This window comes from Ornithorhynchus anatinus, chromosome 13 (assembly GCF_004115215.2).
Source record: "Ornithorhynchus anatinus isolate Pmale09 chromosome 13, mOrnAna1.pri.v4, whole genome shotgun sequence".
NCBI lineage: Eukaryota > Metazoa > Chordata > Mammalia > Monotremata > Ornithorhynchidae > Ornithorhynchus > Ornithorhynchus anatinus.
Window position 1 is genome coordinate 17568793 of NC_041740.1, and position 9304 is coordinate 17578096.

Here is a 9304-nt window from a genome sequence, read left to right on the forward strand (position 1 = left end):
AAATGTGACTTTCCTATCCCTTCGCTTGGCATATTTATGGAGAATGGACAACCCTCAGAAAAAATGAGAGCACAGGAGAACGAATAGGAGAGAATCAGAGTGGTCTAGTGGAAAGAGCACCGAATTAAGAGTCAGGAGACTTAGGTTCTAATCCCTGCTTCTCTACTTGCCCGCTGTGGTATCCTGGGCAAATAAGTGACTTCTCTGTGACTCAGTTTCCTCATCTGTAAAATGGGGATTAAAAACCTGTTTTCCCATCCCCTTTAGACTGTAGCCCCACGAGACAGGAACTGTATAATAATAATAATAATAATAATGTTGGTATTTGTTAAGCGCTTACTATGTGCAGAGCACTGTTCTAAGCGCTGGGGCAGACACAAGCGAATCAAGTTGTCCCACGTGGGGCTCACAGTCTTAATCCCCATTTTACAGATGAGGTAACTGAGACACAGAGAAGTGAAGTGACTTGCCCACAGTCACACAGCTGACAAGTGGCAGAGCTGGGATATGAACCCATGACCTCTGACTCTAAAGCCCGTGCTCTTTCCACTGAGCCACGCTGCTTCTCAATCTAACCTGATTATCCTGTACCTTCCTCTGCACTTAGCACAGTGCTTGGCACTATAATAAACACTCAACAAATACCTAAATCATTATTGCTATGACCGCCCAAAGAGCTCAACTTTCAGTGTCATGGTCACCATGTTGCTTGAGGTTGACGTTCCCCTCCAAATATATTTATGGTTCCATTTCAATTGAAGTCTTCCACCCTTCCATGAGCCCTAGCTAAGAGGCTTTTCCTCTGGTGCCAGGGATCCTGACGGGGAAGGTCGAGCTAACCAAATCCGCGGCTCGAGAACCATGGATGGGGGGCAGGGGGCTTCAAAAAAATGCATTTTTTTTCTTAGAGGGCTACCGTGAAATGCATGAGCCTTTTAGAAATGAAGATAGCAGAATATGCTATAGATGTCACAGACTAGGAGGGAACTTTATTCAAATTAAATAAGCATATTAAAAAGCTCGATGAAATTTTAAGGTGACCTGCCACTGCCCCAGGGCTGTAATTCACTCGGCGTCCTCCAAATGTACATTATTCCTACTATGAACTTTGGACAAAGTTTTCGGAAATTATGGCAGGTTCTTCGAACAAAATGAGACCATCTGGATAGAAAGTGATGCATTGTTGGAAGCATAGTTTTCTAGTTTTCTTTCACATGGAGCTCATCTCAAATCTAACCCTCATGCTGTTGGAGACCCGAATAATTACACTTTTAATTAAATGACTTAGCTGATCAATTTCCTCTCTGCTCCTCTGAACAATTCACCAGAGATCGAACCTTTTTCTCCTGTGTTCTGATTCGCTGCTTGTTATATATCTAGTCCCTGATAAACAACCATGGTATTTATTGACGGCTTACTATACGCAGAGTACTGTACTAAGCACTATGGAACGTAGAGTAATGACACAACCCCTGCCCTTAAAGAGCCTATAATCTAGTGGGGGAAACAGAGCCTAAAAAAAATTACAGGTAGGGTGAAGCAACTGAGTACAAAGATACGTACATAAGTGTTGGGGCCTTGTATCTGCCTCCTCCCCTCTCCAGACCAATATTTCACTTAATTACCTAGATAATTTTTCTTAAAAAAGCATTCAGACCATGTCTCCCTGCTCCTCAAGAACCTCCAGTGGCTGCCTTTCCACTTCCACATCAAACAGGAACTCCTTACCATCAGTTATAAAGCACTCAATCAGCTCGCTCCCTCCTACTTTATCTCACTGATTTCCTACAACGACCCAACCCACACATTTCATTCCTCCAGTGCCAACCTCGATCTCATCTATCTTGCAGCTGGCCCCTTGCCCACATCCTCCCTCTGGCTTCGAATTCATATGCAACAGACCACCATTCTCCCCCCCTTCAAAGCCTTCTTAAAATCACATCTCCTCCGAGAGGCCTTCCCTGACTAAGCCCTCATTTCCCTCCCTCTCTCTTCTGCTTCATCTCTGCACTTGGATTTGTACCTTTTAGGCACCTGATATTCACCCCACAGCACTCAGGTACATAACCATGATGTATTTTATTCTCTATCTCCCCCTCTAGACTAAGCTCCTTGTGGACAGCTATACAACTTTGTTGTATTGTACTGTCTCAAGCCCTTAGTACAGAGCTCTGTACACAGTAAGCACTCCATAAATGCCATTACTGATGGATTGATCTGGGGGGAGCGGGGGTTAGTACCTAAGAGGTTAGTAGGGATGGACTAGGAGACACAGTAGGGAGGGAAAACAGGGTGGGGAGATGACTGATTAGCCAGGGAAGGCTTTCTTCCTGAAGGAGACCTGATATTAGTAGGGCTTCGAAGATGGGGGAGACCAGTGATGTGTCAAATGTGAAGCGGGAGGAGTCAGGTGAAAGGGAGGGTTTGAGCACAAGAAGCAGGTTGGCCTAGTGGAAAAAGCATGGGCCTGGGAGTCAGAGGCCCTGGGTTCTAATCCCGGATCCACCTCCTGTCTGCTATGTGATACTGGGCAAGTCACTTCACTTCTCTGTGCTTCAGTTACCTCATCCGTAAAATGGGGATTAAAGCTGTGAGCCCCACACGGAACGTGGATCATGCACAACCTGATTATCTTGTATCTTCCCCAGTACTTAGTACAGTGCCTGGCACACAGTAAGTGCTTAACAAATATCATAAAAAATGGTCAATGAAGAGGAAGACAAATGTGAAGCACAGGTTGGTAGCATGTGGACTGGGTTGTGAAGAGAAAGAGAGCTAATTAATGTTTATTTATTTGCTGAACCCTGTAGTAAAGCCTGCTTCATCATCCATAATAAAAGCAATGATCTTTATTAAGTACTTACTATGGTCTAAGTGCTGGAGTAGAGATAAGCTAATTAGATCACACCTGGTTCCTGTACCACCTAGGACCATCAGTTTAAGAGAGGGAGACCAGGCATTTATGTCCATTTTACAGATGAGAAAACTGAGGTCCAGGATGGTTAAGTGGCTTGTCTGAGGCCCCAAAGCTATGCTGGCCTCAACACAGCTACTTAAGTGGTTTACATGAGGAGAGTGAAAAACAGCAGGGTACTCAAGTAACTGGAGTATAGAGAGCCAAAACCAGGAATATGAAAGCAGGAGGACAGGGGTGATCCAGTGCTTGGCACACAGTAAGCATTTGACAAACACCATAATTATTATGTTTTAAAGACACAGTAAAAACAAAGAGGGCTGCATCCCAGCTGAAAACATACTCTAGTATTTTTTTAATGGTATTTCTTAGTGTTTACTTAGTGTCAGGCACTGCACTAAGCACTGGAGTAGGTACAAGCTAATCAGGTTGGACACAGTCCCTGTCCCACATGGGGCTCACAGTCTTAATACCCATTTTACAGATGAGGGAACTGAGGCCTAGAGAAGTGAAGTGACTTGCCCAAGGTCATACAGCAGACAAGCGGCAGAGCTGGGACTAGAATTCAAGTCCTTCCGACTCCCACACCCATGCTTTATCTACTAGGCTCTGCTGCTTCTCAATTACTGACACTAGACCGTCATGGCATACTGTCATCAAGAAATGAGGAGCTTTCCCTAGCAAAAAAATCCCATAAGGAATGAGAGACAAAGAGGAAAAAGAGAAGAGAGGAAAAACAGCACAAGGAACAGCTAGGATTAACATGACAATATATCAAGGAACAGCTTTTTCATGTGCACAATGTGATTGGGAATGTGGTTTCCGCATCAGCCTTTTCAGACACACACACACACACACACACACTCACTCACAGGTGAATTTTACCATGTTACTCTCTGTGAGGTATTCTCCCAAGTGCTTAGTATAGTGCTCTGCATTCAGTAGGCACTCAATAAATACTACTGATTGACTAATCGACTGATCAGTAGTGCTTTCTTCAGATATTTACATTCATATGTACATAGTGAAAAGAGCATGGGCCTTGGAGTCCAGAGAACCTGGGTTCTAATCCTGGCTCCTTCATTTGACTGCTTTGTGACCTTGGACAAGTCACTTCACTTCTCTGTGCCTCGGTTTTCTCAGCTGTAAAATGAGGATTAAGACAGTGAACCCTATATGGACTGTGTCTAACCTGCTCTCCTTCCTACTTAGACTGTGAGCACCATGTGGGATCTGATGACTGTATATCTACCCCAGCATTTAGTTCAGAGCTGGCACATAGAAAGCGTTTAACAAATACCAGTCAACACACAAACAAGCCAGTGACAGAGCTGGGACTAGAATCCGTGCTTCCCAACGACCAGACTCATGCCCTTTGCATTTGGGCACACTGCCTTCCCAGGGCTATGCAGCAACCACTCAGTTCAGTTCAAGTCAGCCCAAATAATTTAACCAAAAGAAAAAAGGATGCTTTTTGAGACCTTCAACTGTCCAGAATGATTCTTTGAATGATTTAATTAGTGGGGATTTGTTCACTGCCGCAGTCACTTAGAGCCATGCAGATTAGCGTAAGAAGCACGTCTTCCACACTTGAACTTTGTACGCGTGATTCGTTGCTGGCGGTGGATTACGAAAAGTGCTGTACTTTGACTAAAGAGGAGAACTTGGAAAATATGAAATCTTCAAAAGTTGCCTGCAAGGGCTTGGGGGTGGGGAAGGCGAGGGAGAGAGAAATGTCCACATGTCACTGCACTCTGGCATGGAGAAGATGGAGCTAGTGCTATCAGGAATGTGCTGACTTGCCTGAAAACCAACCACCTGATCAAAATCCACCTGTGCTGGAGCTCTTGGGACTTTCCATCTAGGATCTGGGTGCCAAGAAAGCATTCTGGGTTTGCACTCACTTCTAAAACCTTCTATGGGGCTTCAGTGTCCTGGCCATTGTGATTGCTTTAGATATAAAAGGGGCTTACTTTCTCTCTAGTCCCAACCGTTGCTTCCTGCTCAAAATCAAGGGCCTAAACCAGCTGAGTTTTCTTTAGTGCCAGGAACTTGAGTTTCCATGTCCCTGTTAAAGCAGAGGAGATCGGCACCTACCGGGTGCTCATTAAATGTTAACAGGTTCAGGAGACCAGACTCCAGACTGTGAAGATTTCATTAACGATCCACCCTGTCTCTGCCACCAAAACTGGAACTGCTATCTGGAAAGCCCCCAGGCCAACGACATAGAGGAATCTCCCCATCTCCCCTCCCTTCACACCCCGGGCTCACTTTTGGACACAGATGTGGCAGTCGACTTTTCCAAGGATTTTTTTGGAAGACAAAAGTGCAGTGGTTATATGGGTTTTGGAAATGGACACTGGAGTTGAACTCTGACCAGGGTAGATCCTCAGGGCAAAAAGCGTCTCTGTTCATGCCTCGGGCCAATCCTCCCCAAGCCAGGGAAAACCCAGTGACTCTCTTATGGGAAGCAGCATGGCCTAGTGGAAAGAGCCCAGCCCAGAGTCAGAGGATCTGGGTTCTAATCCCCAGCTCTGCCACTTGCCTGTTGTGTGACCTAGGGAAAGTCACTTCTCTGTACCTTGGTTTCCTCATCTGTAAAATGGGGATTATGTCCTACCCCCTACTTGGACTGTGAGCCCCATGAGGGAATGTGTCCAATTTAATTTTCTTGCATCTCCCCCAGTGTTTAGTACGGTGCTTGGCCTGCAATAAGCACTTAATACCATAATAATGATAATATTTATAATATGAATTGCACATGGATCCACAATGACCCAAGCAAAATCTTGGCCCCAGCAACACCAGAAAGGGAAAAAGAAACCTTCTCATGCCATCCACAGCAGCTCAGAAAGCTTCAAAAATGCACAAATATCCAATTGCGTGTCAAAGCCTGTATCTGGCTGGATTCAGAAACTTGTGCTCCTGAGGGAGATGGACTCAGCATTGAGAATTTCTCTGACCGACAACGTCAGTGCTGCAGAATTCCATGTTGCTTCTCCTTCAGTAGAGTAGGAGCAAACAACATTACTTCCTCTCCTCAAGAAGTGACCACATCAAAGCAAGAATATGCTCCTGGAATGTGTGCTAGAATGGGGAAATTCAGGGTAAAACCTAATTGTGAAACTGCTAGGTGAGCAGTGGTGCAATCAACTGAAGCACCATACCTAACTCTGCAAAGATTAGCTGCTACAATACATGGAAGCTTCTGAAACATTATCCTAGCGATGGCTGTAGAGTTTACTCAAACAATGGGATTTATTGAGCACTTACTATGTTCACAGCAGTATACTAAGCACTTGGGAAAGTTCAATACAATAGAGTTGGTGGATGAGACCCCTGCCCACCAGGAGCTTACATTCTTATTGGATTTATTCTTATTATATTTGTTACGTGCTACCTGTCAAGCAATGTCCTATAAGTTAATCGGGTCAGACAGTCCCTGGGGCTCACAGTAAGTAGGAGTGAGAACAGGTATTGAATCTTCAATTTACAGTTGAAGAAACTGAGAATTGGACAAGATACTTGCCCAAGGTCACACAGCAGGTTAGTGGTAGAGTCAGCATTAGAACCCAGGTCCTCTGACTTCCAGGCCCATGTTCTGTTCACTAGGCCACGTTGTTTTCCACGCTGCTTCATCTAGTACAATCCCCCAACTCTAGGAAGGCTGCAGCTACAACCCCAGAGGTAAGCTATGCCAACCCTTTCCTTACCTCCCTAAAGACAAAGATCCCACAACCTCCCCAGTGATATGTTCCAGGGTCTCACCTCTTACAGTTAAGATCTGAGTTCACTCTTTATGGCTTCAACTCAAGCTTTCGGGATCTTGCCTTATTCTTAATGGCAAAATGAAAAAAAAAAACCACCACCTCTCAACAGCCAATGCCCTGATGGAAGGAACCACATCTTATTCTCCTGTTGTAATTTGTGTTTGCATATGTAATTTGCTCTGGGTTTCTTCACCATCCTCAGGAGACCAGGAAAGAGTGGCCGGTCTGGAATTGTCCTCTGACACCCAAGATCATGCTCTTTCCATTATGCCATGTTGCTTCTCTTGAGTGCAACCGTAAGAGCAACAATATTACGTTCTCTTCAGTTGCTACCTTCTACTTGGAGTCTGTCTTTAAATAACAAAAATTCCAAGACTACAGTTTTACCAATTTGTATTAGCAAAGTTCACTAGATTTTGCTGATGCACTTAAATTGTACATCCAGTTAAAAGTAAAATGGCCTCCGAGTTGACAAACCAATGATTTCTCCCAAGATAAAGCAGGAGTGCAATTCGGATTCATCATTTTTACAGCACACAGAATGACCAATGTAATAATCAATACCTGCTAATCTTAAAGGACAGCAAGAGTCTCCAAACCATTGTACCATAATATCAACAGAGGCTCAATTGGTCTAAAGCAAACCCTAAGAAATAGTCTAAAGAAAACAAAGAGGATTTAAAGTTTGAGATAACAGAAATAAGAGTCTTGTCCAGTGAGACCTGGTTCATATATAAAAGCCACCCATTTGCTCAAATATACTTGTTGGGTGTCAAGACTGTACTAAGTGCCAGCGAAGATTACAATACAGGATGAACAAAGATTTGGTGGTTGGCCCTCACAATCTAAATGGAGGGCTGATAGTGGGAGCACAAGATTGAATACATTTACACTCAATGTAGAACAAGATCAACAACACCTAGAAAAAGCATCAGGGCACCGCAGGTCCCTGGCCATTCAGGCACAACTAAAGCCTTCACAACTCCTTCCTTTTCTTGCCTCTCCACATCTATCAACAGCAACCTGGGGTCAGAAGCAGCGTGGCCTAGTGAACAGAGCAGAGGCCTGAGAGTCAGAAGGACCTGGGTTGTAATCCCAGCTCAGTCACTTGTCTGCAGTGTGACCCCAGACAAGTCACTCAACTTCTCTGTGCCTCAGTTATCTCATCTTTAAAATGAGGCTTAAGACTGAGAGACCCATGTGAGAGGTGGACTGTGTCTAACCTGATTATCTAGTATCTACTCCAGCATTTAATACAGTGACTGATACATAGTAAGTGCTTAACAAATACGATTTTTAAAAAAAAGTTGTGCCTTTGACCCAAGATCCCAGGTGCCCTGGGTATTGAGAACATATCTATCAACTGTCTTATTGTACTTTCAAAAGTGATTGGTACAGTCCTCTGCACATAGTAAGCACTCAATAAATATGATTATTACGAGAGTGGACATGCCAAAAAGAAAAGCCAGAAGCCATAGATGTAACTATGAATTTCGCTATGTAAATGACGCAATGAAAAACATACTCGTTCTTAACATGCAATTCATCATGACTAAAATTACAGTCCATGTTTCTACCTTGGATAAAGGCCAGGGCAGGGAAATAGCAAGCCCAGTGGCTAACGAACTGGACTAGGACATGGGTCATAGATTCATCTCACCATTCCATCTGGGGTACATAATTTTATCTGTTTCTCCCTCTATCTAAACCTGGGGAATACCCTTTTGACCCGTGTGGTGTATATCAAACAAAGAAAACTCTATCCCAATTGCTTTGAGATAGAGCTATAAAAATCTGTATTTATCTAACCCCCATTTGAATCATCAACCCCAATCAGCTTCACCCTGATTAGTGGAAAGAGCAGGTTGGTGGTTCTGCTCTGATTCAGGGAAGTGATTCTGCAAAAGGCTCATGATCACAGATCAATGTTCTGCACCAAACAATACTACCCAGAAATCTTTGAAAAGGGTGAAATAACATCCACTAAACTCTACGAGGTCCCTTCTTCCCACGGTAGCAACGGGCAGGATCATAAGAGTCGTAATTAGGCCACCATGGCCAAAAGGGCTGAGGGGTTCTTACCTGTCTACTGTGAAGTTGGAATCCGGCATTTTGAAGACTATTATTTCCCTGGGTCACCCGAGGAGTCCCACCACGTGACTAGAACTCCACCATCAGCTTGCCTGCACAGGTGACTCTTGATTGCCTCCCTCCTAAAATCCACGGGGGGAAAACCCGGACTGCTAAAATGCAGGCCTTGAGTCCTTAAACTAAACCTTAAACCCCTTAATAGCCCAAGACCCTTTTATCACACCCCCAGAACTGCCAGGAGACTGTTTACTTAGCCTGGCTCGCTGATGGATGTAAACAGAAAGCCCAGGGAGGTCTTTCTTTTAAGCAAACCTTAAAAAAAAAAAAAAAACCGTTTATCACAAACTGCCCAGGGCAATGGAGTTTATCTGTGGAACTGAAATAACAGAAGTCTGGCTTGCCAGAAGTCTAAAACCTCATGGTCTTTCTCACCCTTGATTCCCTTGTCAACTCGATTTAAAAAGTTTCTCCTAGAAACCCCCTTCAACCTCTTTTCAAACGCCACCTCCCCTCCGCCCCACTCCTCCAC

General features: G+C 44.2%; 1 protein-coding gene across 15 annotated transcripts in view; it reads right to left on the reverse strand.

Annotated features, from left to right (window-relative positions):
• The window catches only part of KIAA1217 (KIAA1217 ortholog), a 280750-nt gene that overhangs the window by 183935 nt on the left and 87511 nt on the right, over positions 1-9304 (reverse strand). The gene's annotated exons all lie outside the window — the stretch shown is intronic.